We start from the raw sequence: 25731 nt of genomic DNA on the forward strand, positions 1-25731 counted from the left end.
CCTGTTAGAAAGGGGACTAGGCATGACATTAAACATGTTACAATGGCAATTTGTTTATGAAAAAAAAAAAAAAAAAAAAAAAATATATATATATATATATATATATATATATATATATATATATATATATTGCAATACCTTTTAAATCTACATGCTTGCTTACTACTAGAAACATGATGCTTTTTTGTGCAGAAATCGTTGAGCAAAAAATTTTGCTTTAAAATTTAAGCATATTACATCATTTGCTAAGTAAAATAAACTATTATATAGTAAAACTAGAAAAGTTCATAGAGAAACTTTATTTTGGCTGAGAAAGACTAGCCTGAAAGTTCGAAATTCGTTAAGTAGTGAATTAGTTAGAAGCTTGAAAAGGTTGGTAGATAGATAATCATGTATATGTTAGCAAGTTTCTAGTATGGATTGGCATGTTTCTTGCTAGGTCAGTGGTCCCCAACCTTTTTGTCACGGTGAACCGGTCAATGCTTGCAATTTTACTGCGGCCCAGAGGTGAGGGTGTATGTAGATGTGTTTGACCATCAACCATTTTCTCAGAGGATGACAAGCTGACAAAACATTGCTGCAATTCTGATACAAGTTTTATTTATGGAGAAAATTAAAAAGCACGGCAGTGCTAGCGTTACAGAAATGTGTATATTCCATACAAAATATGAAACTGATCGGTCAGTTCTTTATGGTCCACTCGCGGCATTCTAATGATGTTTTCAACTGGGTGCGCCTCCATTGAGCCATAATATACTTGTGTGGGGAAAAGACGTGATGGACAAAACATATTGGATTCACCTGATTTGTTGACAAATGGGTTGCGGATCCATTCCTTGGCAGTCCGTGGGTCCGTCAGTGGGCGTTTTCCCCTTATCAAAGAAAGTTTTCAATAACATATGTTTCTTACTCATTTCACTAGCTTGTGGGTTTCATTTTGGTGCTCAAGTGACCGAAATGTAAGTCAGAGAATACATTCATTTTTAAAATATTTAATTTATAAATAAAATATAAAAGTATAAAATAAATAAATAAAAAGTTTTTTTCAAAATTAAAGATCATTCAGACTACGATATTAAACAAACCGGAATTAATTAATGATTTCTTGTGCACGGCCCGCTGCCAATTGACCCATGGACCAGTACTGGTCTGCAGCTAGGGGTTTGGGGACCACTGTGCTATGTGATTGCTAGGGTGTTCTGAATGGTTGTTATGGCATTACTAGGCAATTGCTAGGGTGTTCTTGGTCATTGCTAAGGTGTTGCTATGGTGTTTTGAGTGGTTCCTTAGGCAGTGATTGGTGGTTGCTAGGGTGTTTTAAGTGGTTATTAGGCATTGCTAGGCTGTTGCTAAGGTGTTCTGAGTGGTTGCTAGGTGGTTGCTAAGGTTTGAGGGTTTGGAGTTAGTGTGGGGATTGTAATATGAAAGGTCTAGGAGGAGACGTTCTTAAAATAGTTTAAAAAGAAGAAGAAGTTTAAGTAAGGGGGTCACACACTGGACAGGCTGCTCAGCATCGCGCTGCAATGCACATATAACTGTTGGAAGTAACACACACCGGACGTGCACATTCGTATGTGATTTAAAATGAAACTATTCAGATGGCGCTCTGTGGCGCGGCAGAAATATGAACAGTGTCCTAAGTCGTAGCTGGGCGCCATGGACAGCCACTGACCTGCAGCACCTATATACATACGAATAAATATGAAATTTATGTTTACAATTCTAAAATGCATGGCGCCAAGCAGCACATCTGGTGTGCGACCCCCTTAACAGTATACTGGCTTTCTCAAGCCACCATACATATTTCTAGACCTCAGTACAAGTCAGAATAGAAATGTAAATTTATAAATTGAAATAGAAATTTAGCCATGTAACCTCCAACAGAATCATGATCTTTATTGTTTAAACCTATGTTTTTATACCGACGCCAAACAATAGAGTGATGAAACAATCAGAGTAACATGATTTATAGTTGCACAATGAAGAAGTCAACAAGAGTTGGACTGAACCTCATTCATGTTTTGTAATATTTGCATGATTTGTCTCAGTCTGTTAGAAAAGGGACTAGGCATGACATTAAACATGTTACAATGGCGAATTGTTAAAGGGAAATGCTTAGTTGGGATCACATTTTGCACAAAGCTACTTAAAACGTGATTAGACAAGAAGGCCTCATTCACAGACTCAATTATAATTGCAACATGCTCACGGTGGCTTTAAAAACATTGTGTTTTGAGCGCACAAGGGCTAATTGGCTCTGCTTTAGACTTTAACGTGACATTTTTAGCTGGATTTTATGACACTAATGTGACTTTTTGATCTTGTTATTCTAATAGTATTTTATGGCATTTTGATATTCATGGTTTGGACCACGTGAACTGGTAAAACATGTGCTCTGACATCAGTGGGAATTGAAAGTCATTAAAATAACTTGTGAAAAGGAACTGTGAGAAGCCCATGAACTGAACGACTAAGAAAAGAGGATTTTAAGGGAAATGTGTACAAGAATTAGTACTAATTCTTGCTTACTGCTCACTAATAAGATTTGTTTCTATTTCATAATCTTTTAGCCAGCCACATTTCCATGGATCAGAGTGCAGGGCGAAATTCTCTAAACTGGATGACCTCTCACCTTCACAGCGGAAAAAAAATATCAGGTACACTGGTCTCTTATGCTCACACAGGCTAAATTTATTTGATTCAAAACGCAGAAAAAAAGTTTTATTAAATGTTTTTTTTTGTTTTTTTTTATTTAAAAGACCTGTTTTCAGTTTTCATATATATTTAAAAATGTAATTGTAATGTAATTTATTCTTAAGATGTGTGGTGCTTGAATAGTTGTTTTTCTTTTCAAAGGTATTTAAAGAATATAAACTTTAAAACAATGGCATTTATTTAAAATAGCAACCGTTTGCAACATTATTAAAGTCTTTAATGTCACAATTGCCCCTTTCAATGCGTCAATTAACATTATTAGAAAAAAAAAAAAAATTTAAAGCATTGAGCATGATACCAAAGTACCTTTAAGGCAAGTCATTTCACATGGCGGCCATTTTTGAAATGCCTCTTATTCAGTATAGATGGGCATTCTGTTTCAGTGGGAAAACATCAACTAAAATTAAACAAGAACTGAGTCTTTAGTTGCATTTCTAAATGTTTCAGTCACATGTTATTTTTAGAAACTCCCCGTAGAATCGTCAGTCTATAGTGATCAATAATTGGCTCCTGTTCTAGAAGGCGGGCCTTTATTCACCATTTATTTTCCCCATTCAAAACCATATGAGTGACATGTCTTGTGTATTCTATGGTCTTTGATGTTTCTGATCCCGTTTAGTGTTGAATGATAGTGTATATTTTAAAATAATGCTGTTTTTGTTTCATAATTATTGTCTTTTTTAAAGTCTGCATGAGTCAAATACAGAGATTAAATCAAAAGATTAATTTAGTACAACTTTAGTTCAACACATTTTTTTATTTTGTTGTCTAAATGTAATGCACACATTTTTTAATTGCAATGTAATTACTGAATCAGGATGAAAATGTGTATAATGCAATAGCAAAAAAAAAATCTGTTAACTTAGCTTTTAAATGAACAACAAATTATAAGCTTACTACTTCAATGTGATCACTGCAGGTATGTTGACAGACCTGCCAGATCTCATGAGGAAACATAACTATTTTACGTTTTGTCAGTTTAGTGGATAATTTGTAAAAATTCAGTCGTACGAAAATGTATGATTTTAAAAAAGAGGCGTGACACCTTACCCCACCCCTAAACTCATGCGTCATTGGGAGAAAATCATATGAAATTTTATGAATGAGATTGTACGAATCCATATGAATTAGCTACTATCAAACAGTTATGAATTTCTTGACAGACTTGCCAAATGATTACACTCATCAATGTACGTATCTCTGAGCAGTTATTTCATTGTCCCCGCTACATAAAGAACAAAAATAAAATAAATGGCCCCTCGTTAAAGGATTCAGATGTTCACTTTCAGTTGGAACACCTCCCAAGTGGTGCCCCCTTTCTCCAGTGTGTGAAAATGCTGTTTGGAATTTGCCTTATTCATTTATTCATTTTTTTGTCGGCTAGTCCCTTTATTAATCCGGGGTCGCCACAGCGGAATGAACCGCCAACTTATCCAGCAAGTTTTTACCCAGCGGATGCCCTTCCAGCCGCAACCTATCTCTGGGAAACATCCACACCCACACTCAAACACTACGGACAATTCAGCCTACCCAATTCACTTGTACCGCATGTCTTTGGACTGTGGGGGAAACCGAAGCACCCGGAGGAAACCCACGCAATGGCAGGGAGAATATGCAAACTCCACACAGAAACGCCAACTGAGCCGAGGTTCAAACCAGCGACCTTCTCCTGTGAGGCGACCTACTGCGCCACTGCCTCGCCGGATTTTGCCTCCTTAAAGTTAAAAATGTTGTTAGCTGGTAATTGCACATTAGCTTGTAAGTAATGTTTGTGTGCGGCCAGTACAAGCGTTTTATTGGAAGACAACAAACGGGATACTTTCAACTGATTTTTAATGTTATTGCTCTGAACACACAGATGATTCAGTCAGACCACATGACCACATACTTGCTGATTGCTCTAACAATTTCACATTGGAAATTGACCCTTTATATGGAGTTTGTAATTATACTGCTGACCTTTTGTGCCTTCATTGCTAATCACTGATTTTTTTCCACATACATATCAACAAGCAGTTGCTGACATAAGACAAATTTACCCTACTCACAAACCAATATATACAGATGGATCAAAAAAGGACAGTCATGTTTCTGCAGCAATAGTAATGGGTCAATCACACTATGACTTTCGCATTCCTGATCAAAGCTCAATTTTTACAGCTGAAGCAAAGGCTCTCTTTTTAGCGCTGGAACACATTGAAAATGCTGAAGAACACAATTTTATTATTTTTTCGGACTCAAAATCTTGTCTACAGACATTGGATTCTTTTAAACTGGAGCATCCCATTATTATTGACATTTTTATCAAAGTGAACAAACTACAGAGAAAGTTTTATAATATAGTCTTTTGCTGGATCCCAGGACATGCTGGACTATTTGAAAATGAACAAAGCCGCCAAAACTGCCCTAGCAGGAAAGCTAAAGGAGTGTAAAATCCCACCTTCCGATCTAAAGCCAATAATAAAAGGCTATATCCTAAACAAATGGCAAACAGAATGGGATCAGTGCCCAGAAAATTAACTTTTTGAAATTCAGCAAGACATAGGAAAAAAATAAAATTTATTTTTTAAGTCAAGACACGATGAAATTGTGTCTAGAAGATGCCGCATTGGACACACGAGACTCACACATGAACATTTACTCAAAGGAGAAGAACCCCTAAAATGTCTGTATTGCAACAAAAACCAAAATATCGAACATATTCTTGTGGAATGCCCTATTTTTAATGTTATCAGACAACAATTTTTATCTGGAGAGACTTTAAGTAAATTTTTTTTAAAAATGTGAATCCTTCTAAAATTGTAGAATTTTTATCAAAAGGAAACCATAAAAAACTGTTTTAGATTTTTATCTTATATTATTAATATTTTATATTATTATTATTATTATTATTATTATTATTTATGCATTTAACCTTGTGTATTATTTATTGCTGTTTTTGACTTTTTAATTATTAGGACATTTTTTAAATGATAGAAAAGTGGTATTTATAAAATGTGGTAATCTTGTTCTGTTTTTTTTTTTTTTTTTTTTTTTTTTTTTTTGCCATGACATAGCCATAGAAGCTGAAATGGCAATAAAATTAAAACTAACTCTCTCTCTCTCTCTCTCTCTCTCTCTCTCTCTCTCATTGCTAGACACATCAGGTATTTTATGTGCCCCCATTGATTTGTCCAACAAAAAGAACTTAACCATATAGTAAAATTAGGTGGTTTTGTTTATGACATAGACAAAAGGAACCCTGGATGTTTACTCTTTTCATAAATATCTGAAATAACTGTGTGATGGCTGTCAGCGCTGTTATCTCAAGCTAGCAATGCACAGTGTTTGGTTCTTATTGTGAGCATTCAGTTTATTCTGCAATGTGGAAGTACAGTAAGCTCTTTTCTGTCATTCTTTTAAAACTTCTGCCTATGGGGAAAATGACTAGGAATAGGGCAGTAAATGGCCAAATTGCTTGCTCTAAAATCATGGGTGTTTATGACTATACATAAAATAAAAACTAATATAATAAGAAAATACCAGTTTATAACATCAATTAACAAGCTGCTTTTTTCAGACAAAAATCAATGCAATTGAATGAGACCAGAAGTCTCAAGCCAGTAAAGTTTTATTTGAGAGAATAAGGTCAATTTACAAATAAAACGAGACTCTTTTGGGTTTCAAATTATACCTCGCTCTTATCATGTCCTATATGCATCCTCTTAGAGGAAATACAACCAAGTGTCTTGAAATTTTAAAGGGTTAGTTCACCCAAAAATGAATTCTGTTTTTTATAACTCACCGTCATGATGTTCCAGTCCTCGGAGACTGCAGAGGTAGTGAGAGTCCAGAAAAGGAACCAAAATCTTTGTCAAGACATTCCATGTGACTTCAGTTGTTCAACTGTAATCATATAAAGCTCCAATAACACTTTTGTGTGCCAAAATATGAAAATATGATTGTTTACCTATATCTTCTCTCTTGTGTTAGGTCGTCAGGGTGCATGTTTACTACAGGCATTATGATGTATTATAAGAGCCATTAGAGTCAGCAAAGGTTGCGTTGACAATAGTAAATGTGCATCCTGAACTGAAAATTGTTTTTACAAATTTTCATTTTATTTTATTATTTAACTGTGAATGATTTACAATGCTTTTGCTTTCTTTTCTAGAGTTTGAATGTTTCAGGGCAGTTGCTGTCAGTGGAGGAAGAGAAAGATCTTTCAGATTTAATCTAAAATATTGTAATAATTGCAGTACGTGTGCAACTGTAGCTAATATAACCTAGCTAAACAAACAGCTAGCAGGGTGCTAGCATTTACGGCGCATTACATTACTGTTTCCTAGTGTGTTAGCGAGAAGAACACTCATGTCTCTTACACCGCATGACCCTGAGTGTTTCTTTTAGCAGCAATCTGGCAAAATAAGCAGGTAGGAGGCAGCACTGCACATGAACGGCCCTTAATAGAATTATACCACTGTGGTGCTTCCTTTACACACCATTCTTGTAGATGGTGAAGACCAATATTTTTTTTAACCCAGGAAATATTGGTTTTAAAACAGACACCGACTCAAACACAAACACACACAAAGATTATAACCAAACAACCCATGCATATAACCAATACAACACATAAAACAACTCTAAACCATTGGCAAACTCTGCACCTGGCTATAGTGCTGTGGGCCAGGTCGTTACAATATCTTCATTTGTGTTCTGTAGATGAACAAAGGTCTCAGTGAATTGGAAAGACATGAGGGTGAGTAATTAAAAACAGAATTTAAATTTTTGGGTCAACTAACCCATTAACTGTAGGGATGTGTGAATTTTAGGCCAATGAAAATATCAGCTGAAAATGGCATTTTCGGTTTTCAGCCGAAAGAGAAAAATGTCTGAATATATGAGCCGGAAAAAAAGGTTATGCTTTGCTGCACTCTCCAACATGATGGTTTCACTTTCCATCCAGCCATAGACACTGTGTACTGAAACAATAAGCACAGCTTAGTCAATGTTCAAAATAGCTTAATATCCCACTCTATCTGCTTATGCATGAACCGCACATACATACAAGAAAAGCAAAGTCCACTGAAATAACGCACTGACAGAACATTTCTATGTAGAACTGGTTCCTACTGCTTAAAATATTGCTACTGTGCTGTCATGGCAATGCTGATAAACAAATGCCTTTTGACTCATTCACTGAATCGCACTAGTTCGTTTTCCCTCTTGGTGCGGTTAATTTGGGCAGGTTTGAATGTAGTAATCGTACTCGAGTGCGCACCAAAAGCGGACCAAAACAACGCACCGAGACCTCCTTGAGACCTCCGTTTGCAATGATTTAAAACAGTGTTTTCAGCCGCAGCCGCACTTCATTTTTGAAATGTACAGTTTGGCTAAAGTGGTCTATACAAACTACATAGTATACAATAAGCAGAGATACAATCAGTCAGCGCAGTCGACCCTCCATAGTCAAAAATAACATTTTGTGTCTGCCTGTTTGTTTACTTGCGGGAGTTCCATTGGCATTCCCTGCATGTGAATTCTAGCCAATCGATAAGCAGTTTAGGAAATACATTCAACAACATCTGGCCAGTGAGTGATGTGGATTTTGTCACATGACTGCATTTGGTTCTTTTCAACTGGTTCGGACCAAAACAATCAGTGTGCTGTGAAAAGGACCCAAAGACAGCAGAAAATGCTACAATGTATCATTTGTTGCCCGTTGGTACAGACCAAATGAACCCAACTACAGATGTGAAAGCACCCTAAGATGTGACCCTGTACCACAAAACCATTCATTAGTGTCTATTTTTTGGAAATTGAGAGTAACAATCACATTTAATAGGAATGCATACGCTTCCATTGATGTATGGTTTGTTAGGATACACTGAAAAAATTATTCAAAGATGATTCCTTGGATTTACTCAATTTTATTATGTTAAGTGGTTGTAAACAATTTAATTGTGTTGAATTTAAACAAACACATTAAGTTGGACATTATTTAATTTAATTTGATTGTTTAAATTCAACACAAATAAATTGTTTGCAACAGTTCTGCATGCAACACTTTTTTCAGTGTAGGACAATATCTGGTAAAGTTGTTTTTTATCAGAAATTTATCAGTTATTGAGTTAAGTTTTATAAAATGTCTTGCAAAAATCTACTATTTAACAAAAAAAAAAAAAAAAAAATATATATATATATATATATATATATATATATATATATAAATATATTGTTACAAATAATTTTCAGTTTTTGATGTTGGGGAGTCACTGCCTTGTAAAAAAAATAAAAATGGGTTGTTTCAACCCAAATTTTAAAGTTTTAAAAGGATTTCCGAAACTACACATGCGTTCCACATATTTCATGTCTGATTTTTAAGGCGAATCTCTTGTGGTTTTGCTGCAAGAGTGCGGTTGGGTTTGTGCATATTTTATCCAAACTTTTATCCAACCCAGCATTTTAGAGTGAATCTAAAATCCTCAATAATTCGCAGCTGATTAGCTCTTCAAAGCGTGTAATCTGCTACTTATGACATCACAAGTACTTCGCTATGAAGAAGTTGTCATTTTGAGTGAGTTTATATTCTAGACTCAGCCTTAAAGCCTGTGGTTCATCAGTGCCAAACGATTGCCAGCTATGCCCAATCCTCATCACTGTCTCTGGGCACAAACGCTACAGAAGGCCATAAAATATTAATCAAAACTGTCCGATCAATAACTTCTCAAAGGCTAATAAGTGCTGTCATATTTTTGTGATATGTGGAGCCCTCCATCATTGAGAGCGTGCCGAGATTTATCGAAAATCCATTGTGAGGACGAGAGCATGAGGTAATGCAGCACTTAGTAAATGAAGTAAAAACCAAAGTCTACTAATGAAATTTATGATTTGTATTTAATTCACAGAAGTCGCATCACGTCTGTTCGTTTGAACTCTTTCAACCTGTTCTGCTTATGCGTCCGTTCTGCATCCGTCCGATTGGAACGGGCGCATGTTTTATTCACTTGCGGTGTATTTCACTCCCATTCCTGTCATCATGAAACAAACTGTGAATGCAGTTATGTCATTTTCTGTCCATTAGTGTCATATGCCATATCATATGGAACAGAAATGGAGGTTTAACTTTGGCTCTGGTCCTGGCCTCGCTGTCCATTATGCTGCTTATGAGTAGCTCACTACCTCTGATGCTAACACATGAATATTAAACACAATGTAAAATGATATATCTCTGAATCTAGATTATAGAATTGCTGCACTTTGGTTTAATGTTATTTTTTTACTCTGTTATTATTCTATTTCACAAGAGATTGATACATCAGCATTGCTTTTATTTTACTCTATGCTGTCCTCAAGTAACAGAAACAGTGGTAGTGAACCTGATTAATATCTCCTAGACAGATGTAATATCTAACTTTTATGGCTCTTGATAATTACCCACAATAGCCTGCACCAGTCGCTCAGTCACTTGACTTGATCCATCACTCATTTGAAGTGGGTCATAACACTCAGCTTTTTTGGGTCACCTTGTGGATGGGAACAAATTCAGGCCAGACAAAGTAATAAAAAAATAATAACTGCCTATAAAGGACAGTATTTTTTATAGCATGTGAGGTTTTACCTTCAAACGCAATGAAGGCTGAGAAACACTACTATGTAAAAGTGTAAAGTATACACTGCCTGACAAAAGTCTTGTTTCCTATTTAAGTTTTAGGAACAACAAATAATAACTTACTTCTAGTTGATCATTTGGTATCAGAAGGGGCTTATATGAAAGGCAAAGGCCTCTAGATTACGCTTATTTTACCAAAATAAAATATGATCATGCCTTGATTTTTAATTATTTAATTAGGACAGTAAGGTCTGATTTTGCTTAGACAAAAGTCTTGACACTTCACAGAAATTATGTAAAGTATAGAATATAAAGTCATGGTACAGTGGAAAGAGAATTAATATTGTGTATGACTCCCATGAGCTTGGACGACTGCATCCATACATCTCTCCAATGACTGAAATAACTTATTACTAAAGTCATCTGGAATGGCAAAGAAAGCGTTCTTGCAGGACTCACAGAGTTCATCAAGATTGTTTGAATTCATCTTCAATGCCTCCTCCTTCATTTTACCCAAGACATGCTCTGGGGTAAAATGAAGATGGGCTGGTCAATCCTGGAGCACCTTGACCTTCTTTGCTTTCAGGAACATTAATGTGGAGGCTGAAGTATGAGGAGCGCTATCATGCTGAAGAATTTGCCCTCTCCTGTGGTTTGTAATGTTATGATATGATAAATGTCTTGATAACTCAGGCTGTTGATGTTGCCATCCACTCTGCAGATCTCTCGCACACCCCCAAACTGAATGTAAAACCAAACCATGAATTTTTTTTTTTTGCCAAACTTGACTGATTTCTACGAGAACCTCGGGTCCATGCGGGTTCCAATAGGTCTTCTGAAGGATTTGTGATCATTGGGATGCAGTTAAACAGATGATTCATCAGAAAAATATACCTTTTGACACTTCTCCAATGATCAACTAAAAGTCAAGTTATTTGTTGCTCTTACAACTGGGATTGACAAAACTTAGAAAATCGCAAAACTTAGAAAAGAGTCCAAATTATCTGATTTTATTTCATGCCAAAATCATTTAAATATCAAGAAAAGATCACGTTCCATGAAGACATCTTGTGAATTTCCTTCCGTAAATCAGTCAAAAATGAATGACATTTTTTTAATTAATTACTGATATGCATTGCTAACTTAAATGGTGATTTTCTCAGTATTAGATATTTTTAAACCCCCATATTCTAGATGTTCAAATTGTTGTACATCAAAAAATATTGTCCTATCTCTTAACAAACCTTAAATCAATAAAAATCCTTATGTCTTTCAGATGATTACAAATATCAATTTCCAAAAAATTACTTTCTTGAACAAAATATGTCATTTTATTTGAAAGTTTTATGGATTCGTTTACTAAGTCTTTAAAGATATAGTTCACCCAAAAATGATCATTGCTTGTGCTTTTTAAAAGAGCATTTACTGTATGATCTCAATCCAAAAAAAAAATAAAAAATTCAGTTGGCATTTCTGTGTGGAGTTTGCATGTTTGCATGGGTTTCCTCCTGATGCTCTGGTTTCCCCCTCAGTCCAAGACATGCGCTATAGGTGAATTAAATAAGCTAAATTGGCTGTAGTGTATGTGTGTGAATGCAAGAGTGTATGGGTTTTTCCAAGTGTTGTGGCTGCGTAAATCATGCTGGATAAGTTGGCCGTTCATTCTGCTGTGGCGACCCCTGATTATTAAAGAGACTAAGCCGAAAAGAAAATGAATGAATGAATAAATGAATGAATGAATGAATGAATGAATGAAAAAAGCTGAGAAACAGTTTGGGCTGTGTTAAAGTAGTTCACCCCAAACAATTGAAACTTTCCTGTGCAGTTTTTCACCCTCAATAGATCCTAAACTTTCTTTTGTTGAGCACAAACCAATATACTCTGAAGAATGTTGGAATGTTGGTCATTGACATCCATAGTAGAAACAAAACATACTATGGAAGTCAACGGCTGTTTTTCAGCATTCTTCACCTTATCTTCCTTTGTGTTCAGCAGAAGAAAGAAACTTTCAGATATTGAACCAGTGGAGGTTGAGTAAATTATGGCAGAATTTGCATTTTGGAGTGAATTATCCCTTAAATTGATAGTTTTATTATTTTAGTAATGTGCATCAAACAAAAGAAGCGGTACAACACGGAAAGTAAGAGGATGAGAATGCTGAAAATGAGGTTTTGCTCTGGTATGAATAAATGAATGCATTTTACAATATTTACAAATCTAAAACAGTTCATTTAAGTTGCAATAATATTTCCCAATACTACAGATTTACATAATCCAATAAATGCAGCATTTATTAGCAAAATAGACAAGCTAAAAATAATTGCACATGTGTGTATATTTTGTTATGTGGGGGGTGTTACTTTGACACTGTGAGATTTGTACAGTCTGGCAATGGCCATATGAAGTGAGAGCGAGAGTTAGAAGAAAAAAAGAATGTGAGGATTAGGTGTTTCTCTCTCTTAGATCTGCTGTCTGTCATCGCCAGGTTCACTTCTTTATGAATCAGTCTCCCGAGGCTGTTTTCAGAGCAGAGAGGGGAGCATGTCTATTTAAGCTCACACTGCCTTTTAAAGCAACCATTTTCTGTGTTAACAAGGTCATTTTCATTACTATTATTGCATTTTTGGGGATTTCAAGCCAACAGAAACCATTTCTGCCAATAACAGGTGTCACAATGCAATTTCAGCGCATCCACTGGGAATGCTGCATGGGATGGCATCAAACATTATGACATATTTGACAGTATGTTTGTCTTTTTCTCTGCCATGCCAATAACTATTTGTCATCAATGAGGCAGAAGAAACCAGGTCACAAGCTGTAGTATAGATGATTTATGCATCAGGCCTGTTTTAATGCTTCCTTGGCCTCTCGCTAGACAAGAAAGCATTGATCTGGCTTTTACGACAAGTTAACCTCTCAAGAATGAGTGTTAATAGATTTTGAAACAACTATTAATAGCAAATAAAACATTTATGGCTACAGTATATTATGCACAGAGCAAAAATCAATAGATCTTTAATGAAATTAAGCTTGCGTGACTTTCAGAGATGGATTATTGTGGTTGGGACTTGCTTGAGTGCTCGCTAACTTAAATATGAGAAAAGTCGCACCGTTATGTCACGTCATGAAAACGAAAATTAAACTCAGAGAAAGAAGGAGCCAGGGAAATTCTTGCATCTGCTGTTAGCCTTTCTAGTGGGTAAAATGCCTGTCCTCTGGGTTGCTATGCCTCCGTATCAAAGTGGAGGATGGCGAATGGGAAGGATTGTGGGAATGTAAAGCTGCACAGCAAACAGAGGGTCGCCCAGCCGGATTCAAACAAACACGTCTAGCACCCCCTATTCAGTCAAAAGTTCAATCAGTCACCACAGAAACCTTCTCTCCAATGAGTTACAAATGTTTCACTTGATGTTGATTGAATTGTTTTACCAGCCAAAGATGTTTATTGGAGTCACTGGGGATTTAAACTGACCCTGATGGATAAGCTTTCGCCATTGTTTGTTAGTTTTTAAGTATTGTAGTATTAGAGAAGTTGTAGAGTAATTGAAGTTCTTTCTTTCTTTCTTTCTTTCTTTCTTTCTTGAATGCCTTTTTAAACAGTCTATGCTGCAAAAAAAGTTCTTTCCTTGGTCTTTTGGTTTCATTTTCCTTACGAATGTGTAAATAATCTTAAACTACTGTCTTAAACTAAAACGAACACTTAACTGTGAAGGAAAGTTGCTTAATATATTGTTTAATTTTAGAGTTTTGTGATTTAAAAAGTATTTAGACTTAAATAAGACTTCTAAATGAAAAAATGTTTACTTGCATTTTCATCTAAAAAATAATGTATATTTATATGAAAACATTACTTTTGGTGCTTGAAACGTTTAACAATTAAAAGTGCAAGTCTTTTTTACTGCTACTGTGTCTTTGTAAACTACAAAGGAATTTGTTTAAAAAATAGATTTGTGTGTAAATGTTCAGTTTAGGCATGTGTGAAAAAAAACAACAATGGCAGACTACAGAATTGTAACAAAGGAAAACCTTGACTACATTAAAAAGGGTTTTATCCGCTTTGAGTCGTTTTAAAAGCATAAACTCTTCATTTTAATGCATTCAATAATAATTTTGAGTATCTGCTGTTGATGATTTAAGACATAAAAATCATTTTTCCAGCAAATTTTTCTTGATTTAAACATGTCTAAATTACGGTGACCGAGAGAGCTTAACATGCTGCAATTTAAGAAAATGTGCAATAACAAAAAACGCCATCAAATAAGATCATCAGTTTGACAGCACACAATCTGCAAATCTTAAATCACCTTTTTAAAAAAACATGCTGCATTTGCATGCTGCAAACGTAAATGTTTCGAGGATACACTAAAATGTGACGGACCCGGCTATTTGGGTTTCGGTTATTTAGGCTAATAGACACTAAAGATACAGGAATGAAGATATTAAAATAAACAAACTAAAAACTTTCAAAAATCACCTACAACTTCACTGAGCAATAGTTAGGGCATAGAGGCGTCCGTCATGTTTTTAGGTCTCCTTAAAAACATTTCCGTTCTTTTTGTGTTGTGAGAAAATGCAGTAGGTTTCATTTATTTGTTTGTGTTGTGGGAAAATGCGGTGTGTTTATGGGAATTGTTTGTGTTGTGAGAAAAAGCAGCATGTTTCATTAATTTGTTTGTGTTGTGAGAAAAAGCAGCATGTTTCATTAATTTGTTAGTGTTGTGAGAAAATGCAGCATGTTTCATTAATTTCTGTTGTGAGAAAATGCAGCGTGTTTTTGGGAATTGTTTGCTTTGTGGGAAAATGCAGTGTGTTTTATTAATTTATTTGCGCTGTGAGGATTTGCAGCACATGTGCTGTCAAACAGATGAAGATCTTTTCTTAATTTGCTGGTGTATTTTGTTAATGCACTTATTAAATTGCAGCATGTTAAGCTCTCTCTGCCACTTTTTCATATGCATAATTTAAGCATAATTTTAATGTATTCATGTAACGTAATCGGATCTTATTTTGCTTTGTCGTAAATGGAATTTCTCAGTCAAAATAGTTTCCTATACCAGACTGCTTTCAATATGTTTGTTGAAATGTATTATGTGTGTTTTATAATTTGTAAATTATGTAAAATGTTTGTTAAATTTCGATGTAATTTATCGCCATATCAAAAACATAACCCTAATAAATGACTTAATTTGTGTTGACATCTACAAATATCTTCTATCATGCAAATATTACCCACAAAAAAAAAAAAAAACTCTTAATCTTTCTGTTATTGTGCTTTTTGTCAGATTTACCCCTGTCAAAAACTGTTAAAAATCACTCATTTAGCCCAGAATTCCTTCTTTGGTGGCTTGTCTGTCACCAATTATATCTCTCTGTTTATCCTCTGACAAGTTAATTCAAATGCATGTGGACCGATGGTTGAAGGCTTGTGGATCTTTCCCATCACACTTAAAACACAGCCGACCACCCTCTCCTCTCTCAAGTAGGCTTTTCACAGAGGCTTTAGGAAACTGTTTAAGGTATTTGCCCTTTTTTTTCATCTATTCAACTGCAGCAGGCAAATCCTGGGAGGCCGTACCTGTTGATATCCCATAAGGGGCTTATATGACTCATCGTAGCCTAGATGCAACATGCTTGTTATTTGAACAGCTGCATCTCCACTCCACACTTTTATCAGGCCCATTGTGATCCTGCCATCTTGCGCTTTTCCTCCTTGTTCGGAAAGCTCTTGACAAACCAACCAAAAATTGCTCATAGAACAGACGGCTAGACGGGTCTTTGGGTGGAGGCTTGCTGTAGAGTGAATTGCAGTTCTCAGTGGGCTCCATCTTTCCTATGAGGTGATGTTGGTAGTCTTTACTTGGTATTGCTTTACTTAAAATAATTATACATAAAGTGTTATTAAATGGGACTGTGTAGGAATTTTCATGGACTTTTTATTGATCGTCGATTTTTATGAAACTTACTGACTTCCTATGTTGTCTGTGAAATGCTGTAGGTAGATTTTTATGTGAGGACTGAATAACAGTGTAGTTAAAATAATGACTTGATGCTAGTGATTAGCAGAGCCTATGCAAGCAAAATAATATTGCTGTGATCAGATGCTTTTTTAACTTCTGTTATCTCACCAATGTCATTTTTCTGGAGTCTATTACAGCTTTTTGTGAGAAATCAGGGAAACTCTAAAATTTATTAGTTTTCTGGACTTGTCATTGATAGGTAGAGTACATGCTTTGGTTTTACTACTGATAATGTGTCTTCCAAATTTCAAATAAGAAACGTGTTATTTAAAGCATTTATTTGGAGAATGTCATATTTAAGAAGTTGCAGCATTAGTTTAACTTTTCTTTCATTAACATTTCATTTACATTCATGACATTTAGCAGACACTTTTGTCCAAAATGAGGAAACATTTAACGAGGGAATACTCACAAGAAGTGCTAGTTATACGAAGAAACTTGTTTGTGCTCATGGAATTTAGTGCTACAGTAAGAGTGCACTCACACTATGCTAGCGAACCGTGCCCAGGTGAGTTTACCGGTATCTTTGACAGGTGTGAGTGTTCCGAATCAAACCCATGCACAGTTCAGTTGACTGGCCCTGGCCGCTCGGAAGAGGTGAGCCAGAGCATCGAGCAGCAATGGGTTTGCATCTTTAATATACTACGACTACGGTAAATAAACTACAAAAGTTTGTGCTTATTGAAAAGTAAGAATGATTAATAAATCCATATGAACAGTCCCTGAAGTGATGTCACGTCTTCAGTTTCGGGCTCAGGCAGGGTACACTTTTAGTGTGAGTGCAAAGCACCTTCAGCAAACCTCCTAATACCTGTAACACGAGGACATTTATGATCATTTATGAGCATCAAAAGTGGATCTGTTTGGCAAAATATTTGACTGTGTGTTTTTGCAGGTGGTTTGTCAAGCTCACTCACCTTTGTATAGCACACTTTATAAATGCACTGTGTTTGTGTTGGTTAATGTGTCAGTGAGATGAGTGTGCTTTCTACAGGTGGTTTGTTAAGCCCACTCACCTGTGTGAGGCACACTCAGAATTTATAGTATTTTAGGTTGGTGTGTGATAAGGTGGGGGAGACCAGAGCTTAAGAGATTAATTTAATGTAGCGTAATTAAGTGCACCCCATTTATTTCAGTCACCAAACATATTTAGCATATTTAGAAATTGAAAGATAATTCCAGTAAATTCAAGCAAAAAAAAAAGGAAAATAAATAAATTACAACCTACAAAATTTCAACTAAATTTTTTCTTTTTTTTTCTCTCTTGATTTTTCCTCTTTTTAAAATTTGCATTTTATATTTTTCTATAACATTAATTTGGGTGTACTAGTGTTTGGACTGATGTATCTAATGTATATGCAAAAATATAATAACTCTATTGCTTACTGTTAAAAATATTAATTTAAATAGAGAGATTTGTACGGGGTGTATGCTGAGAATTATATACAGTTAAAGTCATTATTAGCCCCCCTGTTTATTTTTTTCCCCAAATTCTGTTTTAATAACTAATTTCTAATAACTAATTTATTTTATCTTTGCCATGATGACAGTAAATAATATTACATATAATATTAAGACTAGATATTTTTTAGAACACTTCTATGCAGCTTAAAGTGACTTGACTAGGTTACACAGGTTAACTAGACAGGTTAGGGTAATTAGGAAAGTTATTGTATAATGATGATTTGTTCTGTAGTATATATAGCTAAGGGGCTACTAATTTTGTTCTTAAAATGTTTTTAAAAAAAATAAAATTTCCTTTTTTCTAGCAGAAATAAGACAAACAAGACTTTCTCCAGACGAAAAACTATAATCAGACATACTCTGAAAATTTTCTTGCTCTGTTAAACATCAGGCGAAGCTGTGGCGCCGTAGGTAGTGCTGTCACCTCACAGCAAGAAGGTCGCAGGGTCACTGGTTCGAGCCTCGGCTCAGTTGGCGTTTCTGTGTGGAGTTTGCATGTTCTACCTGCGTTCACGTGGGTTTCCTCCGGGTGCTCCGGTTTCCCCCACAGTCCAAAGACATACAGTACAGGTGAATTGGGTAGGCTAAATTGTCTGTAGTGTATAAGTGTGTGTATGAATGAGTGTGTGGTTGTTTCCCAGAAAAATGTTGCGACTGGAAGGGCATACGTTGCGTGAAAACTTGCTGGATAAATTGGCGGTTCATTCCGCTGTGGCGACCCCGGATTAGTAAAGGGACTAAGCCGACAAGAAAATGAATGAATGAATGTTAAACATCACTTAGGAAATTAATAAGAATGAAGAAAAGGAATATCATATATATATATATATATATATATATATATATATATATATATATATATATATATATATATATATATATATATATATATATATATATATTCTGGAGGCTTTGAATAGTGTGTGGTAATACTTGAGCTGAGACTGTGAAGTGTGCATCCAATGGACACTTTACTATCCCACAGGTCTAGAAGAATAGATGTATGAAAGTAAGTGAAGGGATGCGTGTGAAAATGACATTCAAACCACATTCATACAATACTTTACGAAACATACTTTTATTTAAGGGTCACAACGTAAGTTTAAATCCAGTATCTACTGTGAAAGTGTATGATATTTGATTCACCATTAGTCTTTAAATAATTCAGATGTGTATATTTTTTAATGATAACGTTGAAAGACTACAGCTTCCCACAATGAACAGCCTCTCTTTTTCCTTTCTTCCACAGAAGCGATGGATGGGGCGCACACACACGTACCTCCTCACACCTCATCCTATACCCAATGCATTCTTCATGCAATTAGTCCCTCTGAAGTTGCTTATTAGTTGGATCTCTTCTTTGTGTGTAAGTCCTTTCACTGAACTGTCACAGCTCCTGGACAAGCCTCTCCAATCCACAGCCATTTACAAATGAATGGAGCACCATGCAAACCAAACAGAGCACATCCTTTTCCTGCTCTTTCACATCTTCGGTGAAAAGGGTGGGGGGAAAACTCAATTTGTATTTGCGCAGACCATAAACAAACATCGGTCAGATCAAATGAGGCATTCAGAGCCTGAAGAAAGGTCACAGAGAAAGGGGAGGCAGAGATAGATAGAGGAGGGATTGAAGGAGGTTGAGAATGGAGCTCTTCCAATGCCAGTTCACAAGCTCGGGGCTTTTATGAGGGTGTCAGTTTTTGTTGTCAGACTGACAGTGTGGAGAAACAAGTCAATGTGAGGGAGGAGGACTGAACACCTTCCACAGGTACCTGCAATTTGATAGTAAACTAGCCAACAACACCTTTAATGACAGATGAGGCCACTGTGAAAACCACCTTTCCCGTGTGACGGATAGAGCAGCAATGATACTGGCAAAAGTTTGTGACAAACGGAGAGATTTTTATAAAGAGAACACAATAAAGGGCACAAGAAATTCATCTAAAATTGTGACATAAAACGTAAAAATTCTGATATAAAAAAATAATTCATCATAATTATGAGGTAACCGTTCAGGATAAAAGCCAAAATTACTAAGTCAAACTTAAAATTATCAAGATACAATTAATTATTATGATATTTAAGAAAAAGTACATATAAATACAGGGTAGGTCACAATGAGATAAATTCATAATTATAATAAAGTCATAATTGTGATCATTATTCATTCATTTATTCATTCATTTTCTTTTTGGCTTAGTCCCTTTATTAATCCCGGGTCGCCACAGCGGAATAAACCACCAACTTATCCAGCAGGATTTTTAATGCAGCGGATGCCCTTCCAGCCGCAACCCATCTCTGGGAAACCTACACACACACACACACACACACACATACACAACAGACAATTTAGCTTACCCAATTTAGTTTACCTAATTCCCCTGTACCGCATGTCTTTGGACTGTGGGGGAAACCGGAGCACCCGGAGGAAACCCACGTGAACACAGGAGAACATGCAAACTCCACAGAGAAACACCAACTGACCCAGCCGAGGCTCGGACCAGAGACCTTCTTGCTGTGAGGCGACAGCACTACCATCTGCGCCACTGCATCGCCGTGATCATTATTATAAAAAAAAGTTACATTTCTGAAATTAAAAATTCAGAAATTCCATGTAGTCAAAACTTTCGTCTTAATTAGGGCAATAATTGAAAATGCTGACATTTTGAAATGCTGGTATCTAGAAATGTTTGTAGATGTAGTTAAAAAGAGAGCAATGCAAATTTTGTGGAGTAAGACAGAAGAAAGACAGAAGTTGGAATTCTGATGTAAAACACTAACAATGCTAAGTCGTAATTAATTTTAACATATCAAGTTAAAGAGATCACATATGTCATTATTCAAAAAAAGGCATTAAAAATCTAAATTTACATAAAGACATTAATAAATAAGAAAAAATTCTAAATCATCAATATGACAAAAAGTTATGTTAAAAGGCTAAAGGACTTAATTGAAATAATACATCTAAATTGTCACAAGGCTGGAAGTCCTGTGCTTTGTTTTGTATTGTTAAAAGAAAACACAATAAAGGGCAAAGGAAATTCTTCAAAATGTCAAAATTATGACAGAAAAAGTTGAAATTCTGATATCAGAAAGTAATTGATCATAATTATGAGGTAACCATTTAAAGCCAGGGTAAAAGCCAAAATTACTAAGTCAAACTTAAAATTCATTCATTCATTCATTTTCTTTTCAGCTTATTCCCTTTATTAATCCGGGGTTGCCACAGCGGAATGAACCTCCAACTTATCCAGCACGTTTAACGCATGCGGATGCCCTTCCAGCTGCAACCCATCTCTGGGAGACAAATCTAAAATTTTGAAGTTAAAGTTAATTATTCTGACATCAAAAAGGTGAAATGTACATAAATATGGGAAAAGTCACATTGAAATAAACTCATAATTATATTAAAGTCATAATTGTGATCATTATTATGACAGAAAATGTAAAAATTCTAAAATGAGAAAATCTGAATTTCCATATAGCAATAATTTCAGTGGTAAAAGTTTCAATTCTGGCAGTAATTGAATATTCTGACATTTTGAAATGCTAATATCTAGAAATGTTTGTAGCCTTAAAGTTAAAAGGGAACAATCCATATTTTGAAAAAATAATGAAGTTAGACATAAGTTGGAATTCTGATGTAAAACATTAACAATGCTAAGTCACAATTAATTTTAACAAATCAAGTTAAAAAGATCACATAAGTCTTAATTACAAAAAAACTTATAATTTGGCATTACAAATCTAAATTTACATACAGATATAATAAATGAGGTAATGAAGTCAGAATTATCAATATGACAAAATAATTATGAGGCTAAATGACTTTAGTCAAATTGAAATACTACATCATAATTGTCATTAAGCTGTGTCCAAGTCCTGAGTTTTGTTAAGTATTGTTTCTAGACTCTTTGTTAAATGACAATAATAGTGAGGAGAAGTTTAAATCATTTTCCAAAATAAAACTATAAATTAAAAACTGATATTAAAAAAGTTTAAATATATAAACAATCATAAATATGACGATAAATAACAAAATACATTACTCTAAATGAATGAACTATTATGATGAATGTGTAGTTTTTATCTTTCTGGCTTCTTGTTTGTTTGTCTCTGTCTGTCTCATTCTCTGGCTCTTTTGGCCTGTCTATAGTCCAATCTCATCTATAAAGATCAAACATAACAGTTTGACTATATACATGTTTTCAATATTCATTAATAAATAATTTACTAAATGAATACATTTACATCTTGTTTTGGTTTAATTTAATTGGATCGTCTTATCTTTGGCTTCTTTTCAATTCACGGCCGACTAAAAACTACTTTTCCCAAAACTCTCAGCAGTATGTTGCATGGATGACATCACTCTGTGTGTTTGTCTAAGTGCTTCAGTTGAAGCAGTCAGTCCAGCAGCCGATGGCTGTCACAGTCTTTTGCCAAACACACTCCATATTCACAATGCAGTTTAATTAATGACATCACTAAAAGGTTTGCTGCAATGAAGTTTGCATCTACTTCAATTTCCTAAGTGCCTCTGTATTCCTCTCTAAGCAACAGCAACACAGAGTGAGACAGAGCCATCAATAATGCACCTCCAAAAGAGGAGGTCTGCTAGAGCGAGCACCACCAAAGTCCAGAGAGAGTTGATGATGATCCAACAGTTTGCACTCTTTAGGACTTTTCATACTGTGCCTAACCCCCTGTAATATCATTCTTTAGGCTCTTAATAAAAAGTCTATTCTGAACCGTAGTGTAAATAAACAACATGTCCTTCAAAAACACCTCAGATCACAGTGAGCCAGTTTAATTAATTAATACACGGGGAAAACATGCTAACTCCACACAGAAATGCCAACTGACCCAGCCGAGGCTCGAACCAGCAACCTTCTTGCTGTGAGGCAACATCGATTTGCTACCCACTGCACCACCGCACTGTTGCCAGTTTGATTCATATCTCTTTAAATGCTAATGAGCGGCTGTTCTCCTGCCCCTCTCTGAGGCTGCAGAATCAGGAATGACGATCAAATCTTGAGGAGTAAAACCAGCGCAGCACACACAAAACACTCAACCAAGCCTCGAGTATCTGATGAACTTTGTCTGTATGACTGACAGGAAGTATTTGAAGTTCACATTATGATGACATAAAGTAAGATCAAGCCGAGCTGACTCCTGCTTGTATAATCGTTGTGTGTTATTTATCATTGTTTGACATTGCAGTTTGCCATTATCGATGGAAAATGTATTCAAACAAACGTCTTACTCACTTTTCTTTGGCTTATTAGTCCCTGCTTTACCGCCAACTACTCTGGCATATGTTTTACCGGCAGATGCTCCTCCTGAAGCAACCCAGTACTGCGAGCATACAAAGCTGCCTGGAAATCACCACACGCACTCTCCCATACACACACTATGACCAATTTAATTTATCTAATTAAGCATGTTTTTGGACTATGAGAGAAACTGTAGCACCTGGGAGGAAACCCACACAGAAATGCATCTTGGTCCAGCCAGGACTCAAACCAGCAATCTTCTTGCTGTGAGGCAATTGTGGGAACTACTAAGCCACCATGTCACCTCACAAACATCTTTACATGTAAAAAGTGACACTGGTGTATTTAACAAATGCTCAGCTACACAGTTTCTGAGCTGATTAATGTGTAAATCAAGAACACACATAAACACGGCTCTGATCATCAAGAATGATTCTGAACTGAGCCTGGCGTTTAATAACAATAACCAAATGAAACAAACATGAATTATATATTAAAAAGTACATCTTTCAGACAAATTGTAAGTTCAGCTACATCCTTAAAATAAATTTTAATGTGAGACAAAGGTTTTATTTCAGCTCGTCTGATCTGGCAGACACAACAGAAACCTAACTAAACACAAAAAACCTGAAGAAGTGAAAATGACACCGAAAAACAGACATCACTAGTCCCTCACAAAACATATCACAGGACATCACCAGTTTTCCAAAGGATATCAGTCTCTCATTGATATCACTAAGATATCGTTAGTTTCAGACGTCATCTGTTAGAGCATACCACATTTTCAGATGGGTTTAGATTAAGACTCTGGGCTGCCTTTTCATTATTTCAATTATGACTTTTCACCATCCTCCAATTCAGTAAAAACTGGAAAGTTTGGCTGCCAGTTGATTTAATATAGTTTGTCAGCTTATTTATTAATTTACCAGCAGGTGCCAGATTAACACCAATAAATGAAGGAATCTGAAATGATTATGGATCTTAATTATGAGCAGTGTTCTTATTGACACATCTCATGTCAATTTATTATGCAATGTAACCAAGCCAGGCTTATTCTGATTACGTACCCCTGTATACTGTATATTTTTAGTGAGAGCAAAATACGTTCCAGGAGCTACATTTTTTTTTGCAGTTTTTGTTTTCGCCAGTCCACCAGAGGCCGCTGTGTATGCTTTTTCAGATCTCAAATTTCTCTCGCGAGTGCCATTCGTGTCTGCTCCTTTCATGTAAATCCACCAGAGGCCGCTGTCAACTGACTGACTTACTGACTGACCAAGCAACCGATTTAACCCCACCCTCCCCTTACCTAAACCCAACCAATAGTGTTTTAAAAGCACTGTTTGACCTGCCCACCCCCTTCCCTAAACCCAACTGCAGTGTTTTTAAAAGCAATCCAGAAAAAGAAAATCACCCTGATTTTTACCACGTTTTCAGATTTTACCACATACTCACCATGTTATTTACTTGTTTATTTAATTCTTTGGTTTCTGTTTTTATCTTACCCTCTTTCTGGAACCGTTCTTCATCAGACTCAAACTCCACTGTCAACTCTGCCAACTGTCGCAATTTTGTTCGCGTCTCATCGCCCCCACGGCGGGATACCAAATAAGGGCAAAGAGGTGGAGAGTGAGAGAACGAGAACACTCGTTTGTGTTCTGACCACATGTGCTTGGCTGTACACTATCCGCTTGTTAAGTGTGACGTCACGCGAAGCGGCTTCCGGGTCCAAGCTCTCTATTCAAATGAGTGGCGGCTTGGACCCGGAAACAGTATTACATACGTCACAAACACATCACCACTTAACAAGCGGATATCAATAAAGTGTTTAGTCTTTTAAAAACACTGCTGTAATACACTGAGCCACTAAGCATTGTTCTTATGACGTTTTTCTACAGGAGGAAAACGCGAATTACGTGCAAACACTTTAGATATAGTCTGTGTTAGTAAATGCAAGGCTATTGATGAAATCCAGCATAACACTGTATGACAACGCTTCAGATGACTGTTCAATAGCCTACAGCTAATCAATCTGTCAGATTCTAGAGTGCTTTACAGCTCTAAAGAAAAATATAAATGATAAATGATCTTAAATAAAACAAATACATTTATAGAGATGGTGTATAAGTATATAATTTTACTCACATGAGAAATGGAGGCCATGTGAATGATTTGTGAGCACAATTAAGTGCACACAGCATCCCATATCATCTGAGTTTAGTGGCTAATCTGCCGGAGTCAGCTGAGGTGAAGTGACGGCGACCAGCGAGACCTAGCTGTCACTCAAGTGGCCACGCCCTTAATTATGCAAACTTAATATAGCCTAATATAAAGGAAACGGATGAGTTATAAAAAAAATCACCCCTCTCACAGTTGTCATGAAGGGAAATATTAGATATGAACCAAAATCGTTCTTTGTACCAGGCTGTAAACTTGATTTTTTTTTTGCTGTAAAGTTGGCCATTCTAACAGTGGGCTCAATTGAAACTTGCACCATATGGAGCCAGGACTAGCGAAATTTTGATGAATTGCAGTTTCAGTTACTTCCGTATTGGCTTCCTGAGGGAGAGCAGGAGGTAGCCGCTTGATCTCAAGTCCATTGTTAAGCTACTGGACACACTGGTAACATCGGGAAAAAGGTGTCCATATGGGGGTAAGCGTCATACTGCCC

The 25731-nt window shown here is 35.9% G+C and overlaps 1 long non-coding RNA gene across 1 annotated transcript in view; it reads left to right on the plus strand.

The window, feature by feature from the left end:
* LOC141378339 (uncharacterized) overlaps nucleotides 1-22953 on the plus strand; it is a 44496-nt gene extending 21543 nt beyond the window's left edge. Inside the window, exons 2-3 of the long non-coding RNA XR_012392592.1 lie at nucleotides 2571-2657; nucleotides 19040-22953. This is a non-coding gene — a long non-coding RNA (uncharacterized lncRNA). The remainder of the gene's footprint in view (nucleotides 1-2570; nucleotides 2658-19039) is intronic.
* Nucleotides 22954-25731: the final 2778 nt, after the last annotated feature.

This window comes from Danio rerio, chromosome 2, assembly GCF_049306965.1.
Source record: "Danio rerio strain Tuebingen ecotype United States chromosome 2, GRCz12tu, whole genome shotgun sequence".
NCBI lineage: Eukaryota > Metazoa > Chordata > Actinopteri > Cypriniformes > Danionidae > Danio > Danio rerio.